Source organism: Sinocyclocheilus grahami, unplaced genomic scaffold, assembly GCF_001515645.1.
Source record: "Sinocyclocheilus grahami isolate Dianchi unplaced genomic scaffold, SAMN03320097.WGS_v1.1 scaffold759.1, whole genome shotgun sequence".
Classification (NCBI taxonomy): Eukaryota; Metazoa; Chordata; class Actinopteri; order Cypriniformes; family Cyprinidae; genus Sinocyclocheilus; species Sinocyclocheilus grahami.
In genome coordinates this window covers 502,340-529,351 of record NW_015505938.1, presented here as the reverse complement: position 1 = coordinate 529,351, position 27,012 = coordinate 502,340, and the positions used below count along the sequence as shown (strand labels likewise).

The window sequence follows — 27,012 nt, the reverse complement described above, 5'->3', positions numbered from 1 at the left end:
AATATCAGTAAATAATTATATAATTAATAATAATAAAATGTGTAGTATTAAAATATTATTTGTATTATTAAATTAGAATGTATTGTTTGTCATTTATATGATAATATGTACCTATTTGTCATATACATGATAATAATAATAATTTAAATATTCATAAAGCATATTATGTTTTATTGTTGTAGTTTTATTGTATTGATTATTTAGTTTGCATTATTTAGTGCAAAAAAAAAACTATTATTAAATATCTGTTGTACATATCAAGTATTAGACACCTGAACACTTGGAACCATAAAAATAATCTGTATTGTTTGTTGTTGTTTATTTAAAAAAGCAATCAATATTGGTTGTTTGCTACACTTATAAACATTAAAGCGTACAGCAGTTTAACTCATTGAATAAACTGTATTTCCATCTCTCACAGCCGTATTTCCACTGTGACATTAGCACCGTCTCTGAGACACTGAACAATAGAGGAACTGAGTTATCTTAATGTTCCTGTTATTAACTCTCATCTGTTTAAGGACCATCAACAATCATCCCGTTTTATGAGCACTGGTAGTGTCTTAATGCATTATAGCACTCTGGATATTCACAGGGTGTTATTATAATTTGTCTTGAGGCCGGTCAGACGCACAAGAGCTATAATTATTTTACAAGCTTCGCAATCTCCTCCATACCTTTGAAGACCTGGGAAAATGATGTCTTTGTTGCTTTGGAACCACAACACCTTTGCTTGTCTTCATATATTTCCCATTATTAGCTTCTAGGAATGGAGCCATTTAGCCATCCAGAGGTGGTTGTTATTGTTCTGAGGTTGCACTCTCATAGCTTCAGAGACTTCATGGAGACACACGTGAGATTACTGGGCGAGAATTGGAGGAGGAGGACACCTAAAACAAGCATTTTGTGTCTTTACAACAACACACACTAATGAATCGTGCACTTTAAAGGGTTAGTTCACCCAAAAATTAATTACTCACCCTCATGTTGTTCCAAACCCGTAAGACCTTCGTTCATCTTCGGAACACAAATTAAGATACTTTTGATGAAATCTGAGGGCTCTCTGACCCTCCCCATAGACAGCAAGGTAACTACCACGTTCAAGGTCCAGAAAGTTTTAGCTTTTATTTACCGTTAGTAATTTTAGTGCTTCAAGTTCAACTTAATTTATTTAGTAGCCAAGGTAACATTTCAAATTTTGATTTAGATTACATTTTTTGTCAAATATTTGTATTAATTTTATTTCAGCTTTATTTCAATTAAACATGTTTGTAATGGTTTCAGTTTTAGTTAATGCTAATAACCCCGGTACAGTTTTCACCACGAATGCTTGCTGAATTTGTAACCGCATATTAGCTTACTACTCTCACTATTTGTACCATAGTAAGTGTAGTATGCGATTCTGAAGTCTAGGTAGGGTGCTCACTAGGCTTTGGGACAAAGCAAGTCCAGAAAAGTTTCAGGAGATTTTTAGTTCATGGACTTTAAGCACATTAAAAAGCATCAGCCATCTCTCGAAACTCAGTAGATTCTTCAAGGACACTGTTGGGACGCTCACTGTTGGGTGTATTTTAAGAAGCGGTTTCTCAAAGAGCCCTTTGCAGTGGAAATGCCTTGAGAAAAGTTTTTTTTTTGACAAACACGTCTAAGAGCCTGTGAGTTTGTAGTTGTTTGTGCAACCGTGTGAGTGTGTGCTGGTCTCCGGACATGAGAGTGAGGGACGCAGACACACAGTCCACCAATTACTGCCAAATGTCAGGGTTAAAGAAAAGCCAGCGCTGGAGAGAGAGCCTTCATTTGCTCTGGAGAAAATGTCATACTCTGCCTGCCGGCCCTCAGGCGTGCCCTCAAAAGACTGAAGGAGAGAACAAGAACAAGGGGCGTAATATCTTGGTCTCATTCAGAGTTTTTGGGACAGCATCAGCATAAATCCTTATCATTTTTCAATGGACTTTGCATTGATAAGTAACAAAATGAACACTGCAAAAAGATTTTTCAAAGTTTTTCGAAGTACATTTTACTAGAAAATACTGTTTCTGAGCTTCTACTTCAAAAATGTATGTTTAATTCAATGTATTTACTTTCTGAGTTAGAACTGTAAATCATACCCTGAAACTAATGCTGGGTACACACTAAAAGATTTTTAAAATCTTATAAGATCTTCAAGATGTGAGCGACCCACAAACATGAGGACAAAAAAATCCTAGATTTAACCGTTTTGCTCCTATAGTGTGTGGTGTCCTCGGGGTTCCCCCCCACACATCAGGATTTCTGATCGTAAATATTCATATTTACGATTCGCGATCGGGGCGCCTCCGACGTTCTTCTGAGCAGATTCAGTCACTCTTAACACACCTCACACCACAAGAAAATCTGATAAGATAATCTTTAGAACCACAAGATAATCGGGACATTACCTAGGATTGTCGGAAGGGGAGAAATCGGCCCAAAATCAGCCCGATTATCTTGTGGTGTGTACCCAGCATAAGCAGTGGTAAAGCTGAAATAGGATTTTCTTCAGTGTATGAAAGTGTTTTATTAAAAAATGAAAACAAAAAAAAGGACATCTGAAAGTTGGCTTGTTGATCTTTTCTTGTCTCCCAACCTAGTTAGGGGCCGTTCACACAGAATGCGTCTTTGCATCTGAAAACGTCAGACGCAGCGCTCAGGAATGGTTTTTAAAAAAGCGCAGCGCAGAACTTCGACGTAATGTAATAACAGAAATATTTCTCTCCGGGCTCTTTTTTTAAGAAACTGGTTGTGATAATCGCTTGAAGAAATGTTACACATGTTACGCCATGTTGGCGTAAAAAAAAAACAGTAAACAAAAGCTTGCAATGGTTGTCTTCTGATTGGTCTGCTGTTTTGGAACTGACACTGATGAGCGGCGCTGCGTGTAAAAGGTGAAATTCTTTGCAATTCTTTGCTGCAAAAGACGCGAGACACAAGTGCGAGTCACACACGTCCGTCTAAAGTGTGTTTACGTAGAAAAACAATGGAGAAGTAGCGCATTGTAATGAAAAAACGCTTTCTGTGTGAACGGCCCCTTAGGCTGTTCTGTTGGCTGGTTTTAGAGGGGTTTTACGGACTTTTTAGCTGGGAGTGCGGCTAGACCAACTTGGCCAGGCTGGGAGACCATTTTAAACCAGTTAAGACCAGCAAGCCAGTTTTATGCCTGAAACATTTTTAACTGAAATAAAGCTAAAATAAAATATAAATATTAGACAAAAAATAAGCTAAACAAACAAAAATTAAAAATTTACTAACTGTAAATAAAATCTAAAACTATTAAAACATTTTAATTGAAATAAAGTTCAAATACAATATAAATATTAGTGTCTTTTTTATTATTATTTTTCATTCCAATTTTAAACTTTAAACAAAAATTACTAAAATAAGATTAAGCTGAAGCACTAAAATTACTACCTGTAAAAAAAAACTTAAATATTTTTGAAAATGAAATATTTCCATTATTATGTGATCAGAAAGATAGTCTTTCTAATTAAAAGTTATTATTATGCATTTACACCAATAAATGGTAAGGTTTATTCTGATATTGTCCAGAACTTATAGGGTATTTTCAGACATTCCAGAACTCGAACCTACGAGAAAGTGACAGAAAGAAATCACACGTGCAGGCAGGGAGGCGACCCAAGGATGCCAGCGTCTGCAGATGACCACTTTACGATATGTTTTATGGACTCCCAGGCCGTCCCCAGCTCTGCCCCAGTCGATGCTCTTGTGTGCAAGTGGAGTCTGGCTGGATTTGAGGGTGGGCCTTGCGAACACACATCACTGTGTGTGTGTGTGTGTGTGTGTGTGTAACTGGCAGCGGAGGGAATCTAGGACGTGAACCTGGAAATGTCTCTGTTTGTGGAGCAGATGAGATACAGAGGCCAAATGAGCTGCTGGAAAATCCAGCTAAAGCCAGCTCAAGGTGGTTGGTGCTTTTACATGGTTTGTAGCTGGTCTAAGCTAATTTAGGCGGTTAAAAGGATAGTTCAACCAAAAATGAGTGTTCTGTCATAATTTACTCATCCATCGGCTGACCCTAGTTACCTGTGGTTGGCCTGGCCATGCGTCACTCAGAAAACAACAGGCCAATCAGAAGAGAGGCTCATGAATATTAATTAGACAGGCCAAAATCGACCTGTTCTCAGCAGAGCTCCTGAGAAAGGAGCTGTAAAAATATATTGAGATGGTTTTTGGTACTTATACCGCAAATATATATTCTTAAGGACATCAAAACCTAAAATAAAACTCCAGAAAGGTGTAAAATATGCGACCTTTAATGACAATGGATGGGGACTATGGTTGTCAAGTGCCAAAAAGAATAAAAGTGCATCAAAATGTTGTCCATATTGTTTATGGACTATTTTCTGAAGTCACACAATAACTTTGTGTCAAATATAAGTCATTATTCAGAGAAAATCATGCTTAATAATTTTGGTCACCATTCGCTCTCACTGTAAGGAAAAGAGCAGCTTGGACCTTCTGCTATAAATGAGGAGAAAACTGAGTAAATGATAAAACACTCTTCACTTTTGGGTGAACTATTTATTTTTCCAGAAGGATTACCAGTTGGTGCACTTGGTTTTGTGTAATTTTGACACAAATTTAGAGATCATCGCGGTGTCATTTCCTCTAAGACCATTAATTTCACCTTTTGCCTCTTATTAAATATATGTTTTTTAAGTTATTGTGCTAGTTTATGAAATTTTTGAGACTTTTTTTGCAAGTCATTTCCAATACAAGCTGTAATTTTGTCAAAACATGCAAAATATAAAAGTATTATTTATTTAATCATAAAAATAATGTACTTTTTTTCTTTCAAAAGTTAGTGTGCAGATTTTGAGATGTAAACTTGCAATTCTGAGAAAAAAAAGTAAAAATTGCGAGATTAGAATTCTGACTTTCTCATAATTTCAAGTTTACATCTCGCAATTTTTTTCTCAGAATTCTGAATTAATATCTCACAATTCTTTTGATTCCTCCACGGAATAAAAAATAAAAAGAGGTAATTATGACTTTTATGTCTTGATTTTTTTCCCTCACAATTGTGGGTTTTTAGAATTGCGAGATTCTCTCCTGTTATGCATGTATACATTGTTAACTAATTAAATGAGAGTCTGCAATGTTTATTTTCTAAAAGTTCACCCAAAAATGAAAGTTGTCATCATTTACTCACCCTCAAGTTGTTCCAAACCTGTGTGAGTTTCTTTCTTCCATTAAACACAAAAAAAGATATTTTGAAGAATGTTGGTAACCAAACAGTTGACTGTATTTGACTTCCATAGTATGGGAAAAAATACCAGCATTCTTCAAAATATCTTCTTTTGTCTTCAACAGAAGAAAGAAACCCACACAGGTTTGGAACAACTTGAGGGTGAGTAAAATGAATTTTCATTTTTGGGTGAACTGTCCCTTGTAAGCTGCATAAACACTTGAGTGTTTGTTTGCCTGCTTAACAGATCATTCCTAAATAGCATTACCGGTCTTCTCCCCGCTGAACGTCTGTATCTCTCCTTCCATGTCTATCACTTTTCTCTCCCTCTGCTCTGTCGCTCCCACAGGGCAGGAGAGTAGGCCGGCAGTTGTTTATCTGTTGTCCTTCATCTTTATGGCTTTATCAGGGAACAACAGAGTGAGACAGGGATAGATAGAGAGAGAAATTACAGGAGTAGATTATGGCAAATTGTTCAATAAATAGAGTATTGCGCTGAGAGGAAGAGTGAAGGGATGGATAAAAAGATGGACACAGGGAACGGGCAAACAAAGGGGAGAAATGAAAGACAGAGAGCCGGAGAGACTGAGAGAGCGAGTCTACAGCAGACAAGCATGAGACCCGAGCGTTTATGAATATGACAGAAAAGAGGCCGTCTGACCTTTGAGCCTTCATTAATCACTGCGCTAATGGGCAAACTGATTACGAAAGGAGAGTTCACACTCACAGCGATTCAGAAACAAAACCACCACAAGTCATTCATTTTCAGTGAGAGTTTGAGATCGTCAGCGACACAGACCGCAGGCAATGCCACAAAGTGAAGCAGAATTTAACTTTATGCTCAATTGCGATGCGATCTGTCTGTCTGTCTGTCTTCTGTCTGTCTGTCTGTCTGTCTGTCTATCTATCTATCTATCTATCTATCTATCTATCTATCTATCTATCTATCTATCTATCTATCTATCTATCTATCTATCTATCTATCTATCTATCTATCTATCTATCTATCTATCTATCTATCTATCTATCTATCTATCTATCTATCTATCTATCTATCTATCTATCTATCTATCTATCTATCTATCTATCTATCTATCTATCTATCTATCTATCTATCTATCTATCTATCTATCTATCTATCTATCTATCTATCTATCTATCTATCTATCTATCTATCTATCTATCTATCTATCTATCTATCTATCTATCTATCTATCTATCTATCTATCTATCTATCTATCTATCTATCTATCTGTCTGTCTGTCTGTCTGTCTGTCTATCTGCCTGTCTGTCTGTCTGTCTTCTGTCTTCTGTCTGTCTGTCTGTCTTCTGCCTGACTGCCTGTCTGTCTTCTGTCTGTCTATCTGTCTGTCTGTCTGTCTGTCTGTCTGTCTTCTGCCTGCCTGTCTGTCTGTCTGTCTGTATATCTGCCTGTCTGTCTATCTGTCTGTCTGTCTGTCTGTCTGTCTGTCTTCTGCCTGCCTGTCTGTCTGTCTGTCTGTCTGTATATCTGCCTGTCTGTCTATCTGTCTGTCTGTCTGTCTGTCTGTCTTCTGCCTGACTGCCTGTCTGTCTTCTGTCTGTCTGTCTTCTGCCTGACTGTCTGTCTGTCGCCTGCCTGTCTGCCTGTCTGTCTGTCTGTCTGTCTATCTGCCTGTCTGTCTGTCTGTCTTCTGCCTGACTGTCTGTCTGTCTGTCTTCTGCCTGCCTGTCTGTCTGTCTGTCTGTCTATCTGCCTGTCTGTCTGTCTGTCTTCTGCCTGACTGCCTGTCTGTCTGTCTTCTGTCTGTCTGTCTTCTGCCTGACTGTCTGTCTGTCTTCTGTCTGTCTGTCTGTCTTCTGTCTGTCTGTCTGTCTGTCTTCTGCCTTCATACTGCTTGTTTCTGCATACTCCACAGATTATCCAAACTACAAAAAAAGAGTAGTGTTCTAGAATAACAAACTGAACATAGCCCTGTTTAGCTAATTCAGTTTAGTGAATGGGTTTCTTCAAAGTAGTGTCCACGAAAGTCTGCACACAGTATTGTATGTCTTTCTTTGTTGTTGTTATATTTAGTTACATACAGCTGTTTCTCCATCATGTTGCTAATGCTTATGAAAAGCGTGACTGTAGTTTGACTGTAGTTGAAGCACTTTAAATTATGAGCAGCTTGTGGCGTGACGAGTAGCTTCCCCAACACTGATCAGCAGAAGCACAAAAGCACATAATGAAAGCTTTTCATAAGCGTGACATAATAGTGAAGATATGACACAGAGAGTTAGCGCCTTTTGTATGTGATGACGGGTGCGATTATTTCCGTTTAATAGTCTGATCATCTCACGAATGAGTTTTAAGCCTCAGTTGACATTTTCAGTGAGTCGTCTGGGAAGTAGAGAGAGAGAGACTGAGGTTTTCAGTTTCTCAGGTCGTGCAGTATAAATCTCTCTTTAGGCCGAGGCTAAAGCTTTTTATCAACACTAAAGCACGCTGTGTGTATGTGTGAAGCCGTCCGCTCTGTCTGCACGCCACTGGACATTTGATCCCGTGTTACTGGATGAGGAAAACGGCAGAAGAAAGAATGGGTGCCGCTGACCCACACCCACATACGACCCGTATATCGCCATCCTCACACCGACCGATGGAGGAAATGTGTAGAAGGCACATAGATCATTCAGGACCGCTTAAAGGGCTCGAATCATAAGGAATCAAATGTTCCTCGATCTTTTGAGAACATACTGTAACTTAAAGAACTTACAACTTTCTTCCCAGAAGAGCTTTTATTGAGACATGTTTCACACAAACAGCATTTCTAGCTGCAGCTTTATACTGAAAATAAAGCGATTTCTCAGTTACATCATTCAGTTTTTCCTTTGATAACAGCCATAAATTGTACAGTTCGTTTTTGGGAGTTATTGAGTTATTAAGAATTATTATAAATGTTGTCATCATGTAATCTAATTTACTTACTTATCTTAATTATTTGTGAAATTTATGAGCAATTTCTGAGAGAAAATTGTTTTTACACAATTTTTTTAGTTTAGGTTTATAGCACCTTTTCAACTTATTTTCATTATTGGCCAAAATAAGCTGGAAATTTGACTTTAAAAAATATATATTTAATATATTTTATTAAAATAAAATGTTAAATTGTTTATAGGATTGGAAAATTCATTTGTTCAAATCAAGTTCTCAAGCTCAAGTTATTTCATAGGCTAAACTAATATTATTTCTATACTATTATAGTATTTATTAATATTTTGAATTATATTATTTATATCATTTCTGTTTTCATTTCATTTTTAGTTTTGTTGTTATGTACTTTTGTCATTTTTATTAGTAAAAAAAAAAATCGATCTAACGTGATATTTATTTAAGTGTTAGTAATTTTAGTACTTCATCTTCAACTTGTTTTATTTCAGTTAGTTGCCAAGGAAACAATTTTTATCTATCACTTCTAATTTATATTTAGTGACATTTCAGCTTTATTTCAATTAACGAAAAATATTTTTATTAGTTTTAGTTAAATATAACACTGGGCTAAATTATGCTCTGAAGACTAAAACTTGCTTCAAAACATCATTTTGTGTTCAAAAGTGATGCATTATTTGTGATCAGGGTCCCCCCCCCTCAATGATTGAACACCAACACCAAATATGGGCATGAGGGCAGTCTTTATGTATCCATTCTTGTGAGGTCACACCCATCATTTCTATAAATTGTATTTTTGAACTGGTAAGGAAGTTTTGATTTTTGAAAGAAAGCATCAGTATGTTTTTGCACAATGTATAATAATGAACTTTCATTCAAGAAATGAAGGAACATGTGACCTCTTTCACAGAACATTTAAAACAGTCTGAGGTGAAACACAGAAACGGCTTTTAGATCAAATCTATTTAATAACTGCCCTGAATGGAGGATGTTTAGCAGGAAGTGCCGGATGGGCCTGGTGTGTTGTTGTTATAGTGCATCAGCCGTTTCAATGCTGCTGTCGTTCCGTAATTCCATGTGCTTTCCTCCCGTATTGCTCCCACACACACACACACACTTACACACACACACACACACCGTGCATTAAAGCTGTCTGTCACCATCACACATGGGATGTTAGGGTCACATGACTAGCCGGGGAACAGATTAAATTACCGTATCCATGACAACCAGCCAATGAAACCAAGCAGACGCATCCCGGTCCAGAACGGCCCCAAGAGGAAACAAGTTTTAAAGGGCCAAATTAAAAAACGAGGTATTCGGACCCCGTCTGTTAAAGCAGATTAATTAATATTCCTGTGAGCCTGCAGCACAGGTCTAATTATTTCATATTTTAATTTAAGATTATACTGGTTTAATAACCAGTACAGTGGTCAGATCCAGTGTACGGTTACGTAAGTCTCTGGATGTGGCGGTTTTGTCAAATGAATTCCGTTTGTTTTGTCCTGAAGCAAAACTGTGTGGCGGCTCATGGATCCAGAGCACAAGTCCAGCGTTACGGTTCAGCGGGTTGCCACGGCGATTTGTACATCAGATGGTGCTGTTAAACGTGGTAAAAGAGGACAATGGGCAAACGTACAGAATTGTGCCGTCATGTTGTTGAACAGGTCAAGGCAGTGGGCTGTTGGGCTCATTCTGTTCTTGACAGTGTACAAGGGTGCTGAAATGCATTATGGGTGATGTACATAACATGACAATGGTTTCATTTGCTTGGTAAGCATTATTAGTTTAGTTAGGGTTAGGGATTTAAACAAACCTATAAAACTGTTCAAAAGTTTGGGTTTGGTGAGATTTTTTAAATGTTTTTGATATATTGAATCTTCTTATGCTCACTTATCTGATCAGAAATTGAGTAAATATTTAGTAAAAAGCAGTAATATTGTGAAATATTACAATTTTAAATAACTATTTTAAGAACTTTTCAAATTGATTATATTTTAAAATGTTCTTGTGAGGTCACACCCATCATTTCTATAAATTGTATTTTTGAACTGGTAAGGAAGTTTTGATTTTTGAAAGAAAGCATCAGTATGTTTTTGCACAATGTATAATAATGAACTTTCATTCAAGAAATGAAGGAACATGTGACCTCTTTCACAGAACATTTAAAACAGTCTGAGGTGAAACACAGAAACGGCTTTTAGATCAAATCTATTTAATAACTGCCCTGAATGGAGGATGTTTAGCAGGAAGTGCCGGATGGGCCTGGTGTGTTGTTGTTATAGTGCATCAGCCGTTTCAATGCTGCTGTCGTTCCGTAATTCCATGTGCTTTCCTCCCGTATTGCTCCCACACACACACACACACTTACACACACACACACACACCGTGCATTAAAGCTGTCTGTCACCATCACACATGGGATGTTAGGGTCACATGACTAGCCGGGGAACAGATTAAATTACCGTATCCATGACAACCAGCCAATGAAACCAAGCAGACGCATCCCGGTCCAGAACGGCCCCAAGAGGAAACAAGTTTTAAAGGGCCAAATTAAAAAACGAGGTATTCGGACCCCGTCTGTTAAAGCAGATTAATTAATATTCCTGTGAGCCTGCAGCACAGGTCTAATTATTTCATATTTTAATTTAAGATTATACTGGTTTAATAACCAGTACAGTGGTCAGATCCAGTGTACGGTTACGTAAGTCTCTGGATGTGGCGGTTTTGTCAAATGAATTCCGTTTGTTTTGTCCTGAAGCAAAACTGTGTGGCGGCTCATGGATCCAGAGCACAAGTCCAGCGTTACGGTTCAGCGGGTTGCCACGGCGATTTGTACATCAGATGGTGCTGTTAAACGTGGTAAAAGAGGACAATGGGCAAACGTACAGAATTGTGCCGTCATGTTGTTGAACAGGTCAAGGCAGTGGGCTGTTGGGCTCATTCTGTTCTTGACAGTGTACAAGGGTGCTGAAATGCATTATGGGTGATGTACATAACATGACAATGGTTTCATTTGCTTGGTAAGCATTATTAGTTTAGTTAGGGTTAGGGATTTAAACAAACCTATAAAACTGTTCAAAAGTTTGGGTTTGGTGAGATTTTTTAAATGTTTTTGATATATTGAATCTTCTTATGCTCACTTATCTGATCAGAAATTGAGTAAATATTTAGTAAAAAGCAGTAATATTGTGAAATATTACAATTTTAAATAACTATTTTAAGAACTTTTCAAATTGATTATATTTTAAAATGTATTTTTTTCTGTGATGTCAAAGCTGATTTATTTATTTTTATATATATTTTTTAAAAATCAGCATATTCAGCATTTCTTATTATTATCAATGTTGAAAAAAGTTGGGCTTCTTTATATATATATATATATATATAATTTGAATATATTTAATTATATATTTAAAATATAAAAATTAAATATTTCAAATTTTTTAATATTTAAAATATTTTCAGTATTATTTAGTCTTTACTGTCAAATATGGTAGATAGATAAACAAATATCTTTACTGTCTTTTAATATGTATATATAATGAAACTGAATATATATTATGAAATTGACTTTGAATTCATACATACAGGATTGTTATAAAAAGTTTAAAATATATCAAATATTATAATTATTTTATTATTAAATTAAAGTAAAATTATGCAATTAATATAAACATGTATTTTTTAAGACTATTTATTATAAAAATAAACAATTATATGCATGTTTGTGTATATATATATACATACATACATACATTTATATATACAGTATATAATAACAATAGTAACGATATGCTGCCATTGTATCGTACATCCCTAGTGCTATGGACATAATATTACAGACATTATAAATGTCTTTACTGTCACTTTTGATCAATTTAATGCATCCTTGCTGAAAAAAAAGATTAATTCCTTTCAAAAAAAAAAAAAAAAACCTTCTGAAAGGTAGTGTATATTTTAATGGTTGATAACATAGAGGGGGGAAAAAAGCCATTTTCAAGGAGGGATGCATATAAAATCATATTTAGAGACTTGGGCTAGCAAACCTGCCTAGAAACCTAGGATATGTTTGACGGCAACGTTTGCATGGATGATCACCACTCATCACATTTTGAACAAGAATTCTAAAATCTGGTTTATTATTGTTTCATTTTTGGCCTTTTTATGTTTAAGTGCTACACGTTGCGCGGCTCAGTAAGTTGAAGCCTGTGCACTAACCGCTGTGAATATTTAAGAGGAACAAGCAGATTGCATAAGAGCGCCGCTGCTAAGTGCTCTGGATACTTAGCGGAGTGGCTAACATCTACTAGCAGCAGGATGTTTTTAGCTCCAGACTACAGATGGACAGTTTCACCTTCTTACACGCACATCTCTCGCTTTCTTCTGCTCTCTGTAAGTGTAATTTGCTCCATTATCAAATCCTTTAGTCAGATAAAATGAATTAGCACAGCAAATTGAAATATCATATGACCCACAAATGACAGAGAAAGAGAGAGGAGCTTAAACTCTGGCAGAAACATTTTTAAGTGCTTATATTATACATTTATTTATCATTTATCCTATATATACTATATAAAAAAATAGTATTTTTTGGCTAAAACATTACAGTTTATCATGACCATTTTTGTGTGTATGCATATGTGCACTCACGTAAGTAACACATCAAGCCGTTTTCAATTAAACAGACCCTTTTTTTGCTGCTGTATTTTTTGCTGATTATTAAGTACAAGTGAATGAATTGAACCAATAACCGAATTGAAGCAAACTGGGCCATTTTTTGCAGGATTTAAAAGCAGAAATATTCTATTAATATATTTAATAGAGCTATTAAATATTAGCTTGTGTATTATTTGAGCTGTAAAGCTGTTTAAATGATCATTTTTACAATCATTTTAGGGTTTATGGTGTTACATTGCCTTGATAACAAATTGTAAAATTGGATATAACTTTACAGAGATGAGGTTAAGAAAAATCTTGTTAACATGTATAGCTCATATGGCAAAAATAAAAAAATTTTCGTACCTAAAATATAATTTGGACAGTATAAATATATTTAGATAATATATTTACAGTAGTAAAAAAAAGGTACAAAATATAATATATGAATAGATGTCCAATCATAAAATACATTTTGGTCAAATGTCAAATATATATATATTTGGGGGAAATGGAATTTTCTAAACAAATATGTATTTTGGATAGTATAATATATTCATATAATATATTTACTGTATATAAAAATGTTTTTAAATATATGACACCTAATCTTGAAATACATTTTTGGGAAATGCAAACTTTTTTCCCAAATATATTTTGGACAATAAAAATATATTTTGATATATTTACAATAAATAAAAATACTTTATATATATATATAAATTGAAATATATTTATCCCATATTTGGGATTTCCATCTTGTGGCTATTTTTGCTTTTTTTTTTAAGAAAATTTTTTTTTGGGGGGGTAATTAAAATTATGCCACAAATGCTGTTGATTGACTACTGACTTCCATATGTAATTAAAAAAAATGTTTAACCTTTTTTATTGGGTTATTGGTTATTGTTTTGACTATTGCGAGTAACACAATAGAGTAACTTATTCAGCAGTATGAAGTATGTACTGCACAGTATGCATTATAATGCACACAACACTGAGTGAGGATGATGATAGAATTATGAGACCATAACGTCCGCCGTGCTGCCGAATACGACACCAGCTGACCCTCTTATTTCAGTCACTGTAATTCAGTCCCATGACATGAAACACACACACATGACTGTCGTGTCAGAGTTGAAAACGTCCCGGATGGCTGTCAGGATTCCTCATCTGTGCTCACATCAGATCCGCTCAGCTCTCACGCAGGAGTGCGGCGGGTCACAGTCCAGCCACAAAACGTCTTCATGAAGCTGTAACATGTCACCACGGTTTAGTGTCGCCAGTTCACTGCCTACCCACAATCCCCAGCGCCCACAGTGCTGACGGTATTCACACTGATCTTTAGGACAGTGGCATCCACACTGATCAAAATGTACTATTATTATTAATTAATCAAATTTTGATGTGCACGACCAGACAAACATTTGTAATAATTAAGATTTTTTTAAATGTTCTTGTAAGAAGTCTCTTATGCTCACTAAGACTGCATTTATTTGATCAAAAACACAGTAAATGCAGTAAAATTGTGAAATATTATTTCAATTTAAAATAACTGTTTACTATGTGAATATATTGTCAAAAGTAATTTATTCCTGTGATGCAAAGCTGAATTTTCAGCATCATTACTCCAGTCTTCAGTGTCACATGATCTTCAGAAATCAGTCTAGTATGCTGATTTGCTGCTCAACAAACATTTCTGATTATTATCGATGTTGAAAACAGTTGTGTTGCTTCATATTTTTCTGGAAACCATGATACTTTTTTCAGGATTCTTTAAAGAATAGAAAGTTCAAAAGAACAGCATTTATTTCAAACAGAAATCTTTTGTAACATTATTGTCTTTACTGTCACTTTTGATCAATTCAGTTCATCATTGCTGAAAAAAGCTTTCTGACACCAAAATGTATTTATTTATTTATTTTAAGAAATTAGTACTTTTATTCCGGAAAAGTACAAAAATGAGAGTAAAGACATTTATCACATTACAAAAGATTTCTATTCAAATAAATATAATTTCTAGAAATTCTATTTCAACTGTTTTCAACTGATAATAATCAGAAATGTTTTTATGAGCAGCAAATCAGCTGTAATGATACTGAATATTCAGCTTTCCATCACAGGAATAAATTAAGTTTTAAAATATATTCCCATAGAAGACAGTTCTTTTAAATTGTAATAATATTTCACAATATTACCGATTTTACTGTATTTTAATGCAGCCTTGGTGAGCATAAGAGACTTCTTTTAGAAACATTAAAAAAATCATAATTATACATTTTCGTCCGTCAGCATATGTGAAAACTTACTGAACTTTCTCCCTATAGTCCGTTAATAAGATTTACTGAAACTAAACTGTGATGTCGACTCATTTACACATCAACAATGGCTATTTTTGCCGTGTCCAGTTATGGTGAGGTAATAAGAAGGAAGCAGAACAGATAATATTATTCCTAAAGAGCATAAAAGGACTATGAAGTTGTTATCAGGAGCTTTAATACAGCACTGTGAGCTCAAACTATATACTGCCAGTAAATCATTAAGAGTCAATCAGGGGAGCTAATAGATGTTTGTGTGTGTGTGACTCTAATGCACTTGAGCTCTAATCATCTTCTCGTACCTCTGATAAGACTAATACACTCAGGAGCTCACGCAGAGACCAAACACACACACACACACACTCACACACACACACACACACACACACACACACACACACACACACACACACACACACACACAGGTTGATGTTTCTCGATCGCTGTTGTTTCTAAATCTCATGTACTGTATCTCTCAGAAAATTATTTTGGAGGCATAAAAATAGACAGTCAGTATAGAGAGCTGTAAAATGAATGTGGATTGCAGTTCAGATCATTTGGTCTTGCGAGACTTTGATAAGAAGTGTTCGAGTTTATGTTGAGATTTCTGACTTTTGATCTTGAGCACAGTTTGAGACTCTAGACGAGACACTTGAGAGATCACTGCGATGTTTTTCTCACGAGAAACACCAGCAGAAGACTACATTTGTTCAGTTTCACTGGGTGAATGTTATCAGAACTTGTCCAGGCCACATTTTATGCCAAAATCAAAAAAAAAAAAAAGAAACTTTGCATAAAGAAAATGAATACTATTTTAGGATCATTCATATTTTTGCCCATGTTATCATTATTCATGATAATGAAATACATTTTCGTCCCAAAATTCACATTACTCCTTTTAATTCTTTCCACTGATTCATTATTGAACTTTTTTGTATTATTCATCTTCAAAGACTGTTCAACAAATATTACCTGAATACTATTTAAATAATTTACCTAAGATCACTATTATTATTATTATTATTATTATTATTAGTCATAAACAATAATATTTATTTGTTGTATAGTAATGTGTAAAAAAAAGAACATAATCTAAATAAAATATAAATATATAAAATATAAAAATAATTTGCCTAAAATTTAATTATTATTATACTAACAATAGATATTATTGTTTTATATTATTGTTAGTAAACCTGCTACTACTACTACTACTACTTATTATTATTTTCATTATTATACTACCAATAAATATTATTGTTTTATATTATTATTGTAATCACTAATTATTATTATTATTATTAACAATGATACAAAGCATTACAATTTATTTGCTTTATAGTAAATTGAATTTGGAGAAAATGTTCTCAATTGTCATGAATGTCACAAAATGTAAAATATCTTTAATATCTAAAATATCGATGTTCTTTCTTTTGATTTTGGAGTGTAATATGACTTTGGCATGTTTGTGAGATCCGTCCTGTTGTTGTCTAGAAGAGAACAGGTGAGATATTAAAAAGATCTGGTTTGAGGTGTTTATTTCCCGCCGGCTTTCCTCTTTACACTGTGAAGTTTGGCATCTCTTGGAATGAGCTGTGAGGTTTCGGATATTTCTAGAGCGAGTTATTGTCTGTTTTATATGGTCCGTCTTTGATTAGAGCAGATTGACAGTCTGTGAGGTTTCAGTATTATTACAGCCAGACTTCTTAATATATCAGAGATCAGAATCGCATAAAGCAGCCGAACGGACTCACGGTGGCCGTCTGAGAGAAACGTTATCTACAGACACAAAACAATAACCAAACTTCTCCTTATCTTTCTCTGTCTGTCTCGTTCATCTAACTGGACTGCACACTATTTAGGTGAACAAATCCGGGGCTCCAGTAGTGTGTGTGTCCTTCAGCGGAGACGCTCTCTCTCGTTTAGATTTCATCAGCCGTACTCCTCCTCTGACCAGAGGCGCAGACGTACCTTCATCCTCCCGTTCCTCTCTTCTGCTCCCCAGCAGCAATTACACTGACACACACTCTGATAAAAGACCCAGATATATGTGTGTGAGTGAGTGTGTGTGTGTGTGTGTGTGTGTGTGTGTGTGTGTGTGTGTGTGTGTGTGTGTGTGTGTGTGTGTGTGAGCGAGTGTGTCTGTGTGTGAGTGTGTGTGTGTGTGTGTGTGTGAGACAGACACAAACATAATCTACTGCTCTGTCTTTCTCAGATAAAGGTGAAGGTTTTTTTTTTTTTGATGAAGGCTAAGGGCACAGGTTCACAGCCACATGAAAAATTATGATACAATTATTTTTATTTAACGATTTTTTTTTGTGTAAATAATTGGCAAAATAAATTATCGTATTTTACAAAATATTGTTGCATTGAATTACATGTGACAATACTTAATGTTTCTGCTTGTTTATTTCTAATTTATTTTCATTTTATCAGTTATTTGTTTTCAATTTAGTTTTTGTTAGTTTTGCTATCAAGATTATTGGTATTAGTTTTGTTTTATTCTTATTACTTTGAGGGCAATACATTGTCATATTTTATGTGAAAGATTTTAAATTAAGTCAAGTCAATTCAAGTAAATATTTAAATGAGTAGTATGCTCAGAAATAAATATTATAAACATGAAGTAGTGATGTTAGGTTCTTGAACGAATCGTTCTTTTGAGCCAGTTCTCAGGAAGTAACAAATTCGAACCGAATCGAACTTTAGTTCTGGGTTCATGACGCAGGATGCACAGCCGAAGTAGCACGTCCAACTCAAAAAGAACCGAATGAGCCGGTTCAACCAACTGTCGAAGTTTGCAGAGGATTACCGAAGATTCTGTTGAGTTGAGTTGATGATACTGTGCAAACCTGATGCGCGTACTGGAAATATGCTTATTATGACTTTTATTAATTTACATTTTATTAAACCCTGCAAAAACCTTTCTGACGAGTGATGTAAATAAATTTTACAATAGTTTATTGTGCATGAATATTATATTTAAAGTTGCTTAAGCGAAATCAAGGAGTTTATAAGACTGGTTTATTCATTCTTTATACTGTAGACATGTAGAACATATCCGCGTTTGTGCATCAATGTCTGTAATGTGTGCTGTAGGTGCGAAACTTTTAGGAATCTTATCCAAGTTGTAGGTTAGTCAATATTGCTCAGTCAGTCGTATCGGAGGATCCGCAAATGAAATTGTGACCACAAACACCATTAACTTCAATGAGCCGATCTGTCTGAAAAGATCCGGTTCACGGAAATGAATCGGACTTTGCATCACTAATATATATATATATGCTATAGTTATCTCTAAGAACACAACAATATCTCCATTTAGTTTCATTTGTGGTATATAGTTCTTTCATAGCTTTATAAACAATTAATTCAGCAAATTGAATGCAAATTAATCATAAATTTTTTTTTAATCTTTAAATTTCTACTGTGCATTTTTGCATCAAATACCTCTTAATTTTGTACTGTAGCTAAAATAGCTTTGTGCATACCTCATTTTATTTGTCAACCAGTTTTCTATTTGTAAATCAATGTGCATTTATTCATGAATATAACAGCAGAATCCCTTAAATCAGCTGTCAGTGAAAATGAATGACTTCTGGTTGCTTTGTCTCTTACTAGCTTAGCATGCAAGAGATGTGTTTTATTGCCTGCTGCTTTAGAGAGTCACGTCTGCTGTCCTCTGATCTCAGACCTACTCTTGTTTTGAGCACTGGCTCATTCAGGGCTTGAGGACGTTTGAACACAGGCTGTTTTCTGGAGTGTTTCTGCTGTGCTCCTGATCAGCTGCTTCAGCAGGGAAGCGTCCGGCGCTGATGCTGCTGTCTGTCTGTCTGTGTGTTTAGCCGGTGAGCGCCTGTCAGAGTCTGTGTGTTTCTCAGAATACATGGACAGTTTTGAATGGCCGTCAGTGGAGAAAGATGATTCTTGTGTCCATTTACACTATCTACCAGCAGAGGCTAAGAGGGTCATGCAAACTAAACAATCCTTGACCTGATTAGCCAAACCTTGAGCTTAGGCTCAGGCTGACGCATTGCAGACTGCATATTACTTTTAAAAAATGTAGTATATATAACAGTATGCAATATGCAATGTTAAATTAAAAAAGTAATAATAATAATAATAAATAATAAAGTTTTTGTAAATTTGTTGTGTGTTTTTGTCATATTTTATTATTAGTTTTCGGTTTATTTAGTTTTATTTTAGTACTTCAACTTAAACTAAACGAAAATAATAAAATGTTGCTTTGGCAACAAACTGAAATAAAATATGTTTTTAATTTTAAAAAGTTTAGTTTTAGTGATTTTGTTGAGTTTTTGTTGTTTATTTATTTATTTTTTTATGTCTATATATTATAATTTTTTATTTATTAGTTTTAGTTTATTACATTTTAGTAGTTTTAGTACTTTTTACAAATAAATATTATATATGTATATATATATATATTTTAATTTTTCAGTTAATGTTTGTTATTTGAAGTAACAAAAATGTTTTTATAGTTTTAGATTGCAATAATAAACCTATACACACACACACACACACACACACACACATATATATATATATATATATATATATGAGTATGTATGCTGTTCTAGCAAGGAAAAGCTAGGAAATGTTCAACAAAAAATCGCAGTTGATGTCACTTCTGATTCATTTGCACTGGAACTGCAACATGAAGTTGAAAGCATTGCATTGTGGCATACAGTTTTTTGTGCACTGCATTTTGACAAAGGTAGTATGCAATTCCAAACACTACATTTTACTGGAGCAGATCTGGACACGTTTAAGTTCCGTGTCAGAAAGTGATTTCACTGCCGTTCATGTTTGTAGAGTAATGCAACATGACTGTTACATTTATTCTAAAGAAATATAGCTTAAGCAAAACATGTGATAAGTGAAGTAACATGACATGACGTGACCCCATACTTGGAATTTGTGCTCTGCATTTAACCCATCCAAGTCCACACACACAGCAGTGGGTAGTGAACAAACACACACACACACACACACACAGTGATCACACACCCGGAGCAGTGGGCAGTCATTTTTGCTGCGGCACCCGGGGATCAGTTGGGAGTTCGGTGCCTTACTTGTAACCTTTAAGTTACAAGTCTAACTCTCGAACCATTAGGCCACGACTGACGACTGATAAGAAGAAGTGTGTACGGTTTGAAACAAAACAACAGATGTAAAAAAGACGACATTGTGTTTGTTTGTGGGACATGTTCATAGTTAATATAATTAACTACAACTGGGGATCCTGTGCTAGATTTGCTTGGTGGTTGCTATGGTAATGGTTGCTAGGGTGCTCTGAGTGGTTGCTAGGGTATTGCTAGTGTAGGTGTTCTTTGTTTAGGTGTTAAGTACCGTATGTTGCTGTGGAGCTTATTAATTATTTAGGGATGTCTGTTTAGCATGTTGCTATTAATAGAAAACTATATGTGGAACATTTAATTTCAATACATTTTATATTTAATAATTGTATGTATCATTTTAAAATAATTTAGGGAAGAGGGTCTGTATTTAGCATGTTGCTTATAATAGAAATATATTACATAATATGTAAAATAATTTTTAAAAAAATCAAATTTAAAATAAATGTAAATATAATAATAAAATATAAAATAATAAAATACATTTGATTAAATATTTAATATTTGTTATATATTAACATAAAAAATGTTTGGAATTCTAATTAATTTATTTATTTATTTATTTTCCACAGTCTTTTCTATTATTTAGAATATGACACTAAGGCACTGTTGATGTGGAATAGAAGCTCTTTCTGAAGCATTGCTTCTGCTTTCATTTCACAAGGTTGTGCTGGAACAGCAGCTCAAAGAGCCTGAGGATTATATGGACAGATACACACACACACACACACACACACACACACACACACACTGATTGCATGAGTGCATCACGCTTTGTCCCTTCAGTTCACAGGAGAGATCAATCTTAAACGTTTATCACTCTTTACTCCTGTCCCTCCCTCCCCTCAACCATCCATCCATCCCTCCATCTCCTCCCTCCACCTCCATCTGCAGATGTGTCCATTCATCATATTTTGTCAGGTTCCTTCCTGTCTCTCTCTGTGTCTCCCGTCTGCAGTCCTCAGAACTGATCTACTACATGTATGTTATACCAGACACTCTACGCTACAGTTTCCTTTGTTATTATGTATCCTAATGCAGGCACTTCTAGCTTAGCAAGCTCGATTTCATGTGTCATTGTCATCCGAAACACAATCTATAGTCTATGTAATCATGTATATGTAGACTCTTTTAGCTACATATCTTTCAGCTCATTTACTGTTATGGCAGAGCAACAGTTTGAAGAGCAACACAGTAAAATCCTTTTAGAACACCTATCAAGTGCACCCTACTAAGAACACCCTAATAACCACATAGCAACACCTCGGCAACTGCATAGCATTGCCTTGGCAACAACATTAGAACATAGAACATCCCAGCAATGCCCTGGTGACTTCCCACAACACCTTAGCAACATGCAAAAAACCACACAGAACGCCTAGCAATACTCTAGCAACCACCCAAAATGCCCTAGCAACTGCATACTGTAGCAACCACCGACCAATGTTGTGAAAATCACTTAGAATACCACATAGAAACCTCATAGCAATGTTCTAGCAAGCACATGCTGTAGCAGCCACCAAATAAGATGCTGGAAACCACTTGGAAATAATTAGCAACAGCATAGCAATGCCCTGGCAACCAACCAAAACATTTTAACAACTGCATTTTGTAACAACCACCGAGAAACATAGGATAGTATAGGAACGACCCAGCCACAACCCAGAACACCCTAAGAGCCACATACTATAGCAACCACTAAGCAACTTGCTGAAAATCATTTACAGTACCTTAACAATGGCATAGCAATGCCTTGACAGTGACTCTGAACATTCTAGCAACTGCACATCAACGCACTAAACCCAGTAAAACCACCTTAACTACCACCCTAGTGTACCCTACCTAGAACACCCTAGTAACTGTATAGCAACACCCTGGTGACTACCCACAATACCTTAGCAACTCTATAGCAACATGCTCAACACTACACAGAGCACCTAACAATGCTCTAGCAACCACCCAGAATACCCTATCAACCGCATACTGTAACAAACACCACACATTGTGCTGAAAAACCACTTAAAATACTACATAGCAACACTATAGCAGCCACATACTTTAGCAACCCCAAGCAGTGTGCTGAAAACCACTTTGAAAACCTTAGGAACCACATAGCAACCACACACTGTAGCAGCCACCAAGCAATGTGCTGAAACCCACTTAAAATACTACATAGCAACACCCTAGCAACCACATACTGTAGCAACCACCAAGCTGCATGCTGAAAACCATATTGCATCTGCATAGCAATACCCTGGTAACCACATACAACATCCTCGCAATTGCATAGCAACACCAGTTTTGTGCATGCACTGTTTCTTCAGAGAACATTTTCTTCAGTGAATATTGTACAAATCTACATTACTTGTGTTTTTACATGTTGATCTTGCATTTGTAAGTGTTCGATATTGATACAGTATGTTTTCGGTCTTGGCACATCTCATATTTTATATCTAAAACACTTTAGTGACATATTTTTCTCCCTCTTTCCCTCTCCAATCGTCTTTTTCTCCCTTTTTGATTTTGTTCTCCAGTCACATTTGTTCCCATCATGAAAATATTGATCTTTAGGACTTCAGAGACTTCATAAAATCTCAGCGTTCTCGTCAGAGTAAATGTCAGACTGTTCCCCCTATGCTTGGATATTAACATTGTGTGTGTGTTTCACAGGCTCCTTCTCTTTGAGCGTGCTGCTGGTGTCGTTGGCGGTAACCGTGTGTGGTGTTTGGCTGGTGGCTCTCTGCGGCGTCTGCGGATGGTGTCAACGCAAGCTGGTGAGTTACACACACACTTACCGAAATTTTTTCTTTTTTTATAAATATTTACTAACTATTTTAGACAATTATATATGCATTTGATTGTACAATGGGCTGGAACGTTTGCAATGCGTTGACCAAACATTTGCATGTATGTTTGTGTAATTTAAATGTTTCTGACCTTTCTATAACATGACAGATTTAATATTTTATGTCTTTCATAGCCTGGGAGAATTAATTGTGTTCTCAGTTAAGTATCAACTTAGATTTTTCTCCTCCAAAACAAATGAGTAAACAGAGGACCTACAGAATGAGTATTTGTATTTTTCTATGTGTAGCTTCACAATCAGGATTTTGTAGTAACATGTGAAATAATAATGTGGTCTCCATGCTGATCAATCAGTGTAAAGGGTGATTGATAGGATGGTCCTGCGGCTCATTAGACAGATGGAGTGGAACCCCGCCGCACGGTTCTTCACCGACTCGTTTGTTTGGCTCGCTTTTGTGAGTCAAAGCTAATTGATTCCCGATGCGTGTCATACATATATGACGGTGCGTGAACCCTAGAGAGTGAGTCATCTGTGTGTGGGATCTGTATGTGCTTGTGTTTGATGTGTGTTTGTGTGTGCGCATGTGTTTTAGAGTGTACAGCATTTATACATGAGTCTACAGTTTTGCATTTCTGTTATTTGTTTATTAGTGGTGTCTGTTATAATAAGAAGTTTAAAGTGGGTGATAAAATTTGACTTTTAACTTGGACCGGTAAGAACCACATAGACTACCCAAGATACCCTAGCAACTGCATAATAATGCTCTGGTGACTACCCACATCACCTTAGCAACTCCATAGCAACGTGTTAAACACTACAGAGAACACCTAGCAATGGTCTAGCAACCACCCAGAATACCCTAACAAATGCATACTGAACAAACAATGAGCAATGTGCTGAAAACCACGTAAAATACCTTAGGAACAACATAGAAACACCCTAGCAAACCACATACTGTAGCAACCACCAAGCAACATGCTTAAGTCCACTTAGAATTCCTTAGACACCACATAGCAATGCCCTAGCAACCATATACTGTAGTGACCACCAAGCAAGCGACATGCTGAAAACCACTTAGAATACCTTAGAAACTGCATAGCAACACCCTAGCAACCACATACTGCAGCATCCACCAAGCAACATGCTTAAGACCACTTAGAATACCTTAGAAACCACATAGCAACGCCCTAGCAATCATATACTGTAGCAACTACCAAGCAACATGCTGAAGACTACTTGGAATACCTTTGAAACTGCATAGCAACTCCCTAGCAACCACATACTATAGCAAGCACCAAGCAACATGCTGAAAACCACTTCCAATACTGTGGCAACCGCATAGAACATCCTAGTAACTGCAAAGCACTAAAAACAACTCAGAACACTTAACTAACGCCAAAGTTCACCCTACATAGAACACCCTAGTAACTGTATAGCAACCACTGATCAACATGTTGGAAACCACTCAGAACCCTTTGGAAACTATAGCAACGTGTTAAACACTACAGAGAACACCTAGCAATGGTCTAGCAACCACCCAGAATACCCTAACAAATGCATACTGAACAAACAATGAGCAATGTGCTGAAAACCACGTAAAATACCTTAGGAACAACATAGAAACACCCTAGCAAACCACATACTGTAGCAACCACCAAGCAACATGCTTAAGTCCACTTAGAATTCCTTAGACACCACATAGCAATGCCCTAGCAACCATATACTGTAGTGACCACCAAGCAAGCGACATGCTGAAAACCACTTAGAATACCTTATAAACTGCATAGCAACACCCTAGCAACCACATACTGCAGCATCCACCAAGCAACATGCTTAAGACCACTTAGAATACCTTAGAAACCACATAGCAACTCCCTAGCAACCACATACTATAGCAAGCACCAAGCAACATGCTGAAAACCACTTCCAATACTGTGGCAACCGCATAGAACATCCTAGTAACTGCAAAGCACTAAAAACAACTCAGAACACTTAACTAACGCCAAAGTTCACCCTACATAGAACACCCTAGTAACTGTATAGCAACCACTGATCAACATGTTGGAAACCACTCAGAACCCTTTGGAAACTGCATAGCAACACCCTGGTAACCACATAGAACATCCTAGAAACTGCATAGCAACACCCTTGCAACCACATCGAACATTCTAGCAACATTTTCTTCAGTAAATGTAGTTTCTTTAGTTTTGTAAGTGTTTGATATCACACACATTCAGTGTGTTTCCTCAGTGACGTCACGTGAGGAGCCAAAAGGTTTTTTTCCAGTTGATTACTGAAAACAGTGACCTGTAATTTCAGCCTCACGACTGCTGATCTGACTTTTAAATGGCAACGCTGATTGGAATGACCTTGAGTGACCTGAAAGGTGTAGTACAGTTTCCCATTTATACCACCAGAAGCCAAATACTTAACTGAACATGCCGGCAGATCTCACACCTACAGGGAATCGTAAATTCAGTCAGATATCCTCAACCACAACTGTACGTGATCTTTGACCTTATTCCTCCCAGAAGAGTGACCACAAGCAATCACAGCAGGTGTCATGAGGTCTTTGAGCTCATACATGCCCTCTGAACCTCTGCGTGCATATATGTTTTAGTTAGTGAGGATGTGCACATGCATACTAACAAGCATACTAACAAGTGTGTGTTATTGTGTGGGAGGAAGTCTGTGTGTGTGCGCGTGTGCTTGAGGGAGAGAATTTCTGTGTTTACTTACTATACTTTGGAGACCTTCTTTTATGGATGCCCTCAAATTTAAAAATGATTAATAAATGAAGCAAACAATGTTTATTTATTTGCAGTTTTTGGTTATGCTTAATCTGAATGTCATTAACATTCTCCGAGTCTATAATAAGATGAGAAAACATCTTAAAGGAATAGTTCACCCAAAAATAAAAATGTGCTGTTAATTTACCTCAGGCCATCCAATATATAGATGACTGTTTTTCTTCAGTAGAAGAGTAAAGAAGATTTTTAGCTGAAATCATACACTGTAAAAAAAAAAATTGTAGTTTTTACAAAATAATTTTGGCAGCTGTGGTTGCCAGAATAATTTAGTAAAAAATACAGAAAAACAGTAAACGGCCAAAAACGGTAAATTTTACAGTATAAAACTGTAATTTACAAACAAGACAATTTGTATGTAAACCAGTCAATTCAACAATGCACACTGCTATTAAAATCTGCTTTGTACCTTTAACATACTGACAACCACCATAATAATGCAGGTGGTAAAAGAGAAAGCCACATGAAGAATCAAAGCTCATCACAAGTAGCTTCGCCACAAGCAGAAGTATATACTAATATATAGAAGGTGCACAGAGTCATTCATGCAAACACTAAACACCAACCTCAGGCCGTCCAATATATAGATGACTGTTTTTCTTCAGTAGAAGAGTAAAGAAGATTTTTAGCTGAAATCATACACTGTAAAAAATGTTTTGTAGTTTTTACAAAATAATTTTGGCAGCTGTGGTTGCCAGAATAATTTAGTAAAAAATACAGAAAAACAGTAAACGGCCAAAAACGGTAAATTTTACAGTATAAAACTGTAATTTACAAACAAGACAATTTGTATGTAAACCAGTCAATTCAACAATGCACACTGCTATTAAAATCTGCTTTGTACCTTTAACATAATCAGTTTACAGTTTTTGACTGTAAATTATACATTGATTTGTTATTTTTACTTCTAAAAACTGTAAAATTACATGAAATGTCTGGTTAGATATTTTACCGTTTTTCCCTGTATATAGTATGGGAACTTACTGTTAACCTATTAACAGAGCAAAATTTTACAGTTAAAATTACACTTATTTTTTACAGTGTAGTCCTTGGTGATTCATAAAATGCAAATCAGCGGCTGTCTGTGCTTGAGAATAAAAAAAGCATATCAAGGAACCTGTCAGGGTTCTGGACTGT

General features: G+C 35.8%; 1 long non-coding RNA gene across 1 annotated transcript in view; it reads left to right on the top strand.

Annotated features, from left to right (window-relative positions):
* The window catches only part of LOC107561179 (uncharacterized), an 88,223-nt gene that overhangs the window by 39,981 nt on the left and 21,230 nt on the right, over positions 1-27,012 (top strand). Inside the window, exon 2 of the long non-coding RNA XR_001605818.1 lies at positions 22,933-23,036. This is a non-coding gene — a long non-coding RNA (uncharacterized lncRNA). The remainder of the gene's footprint in view (positions 1-22,932; positions 23,037-27,012) is intronic.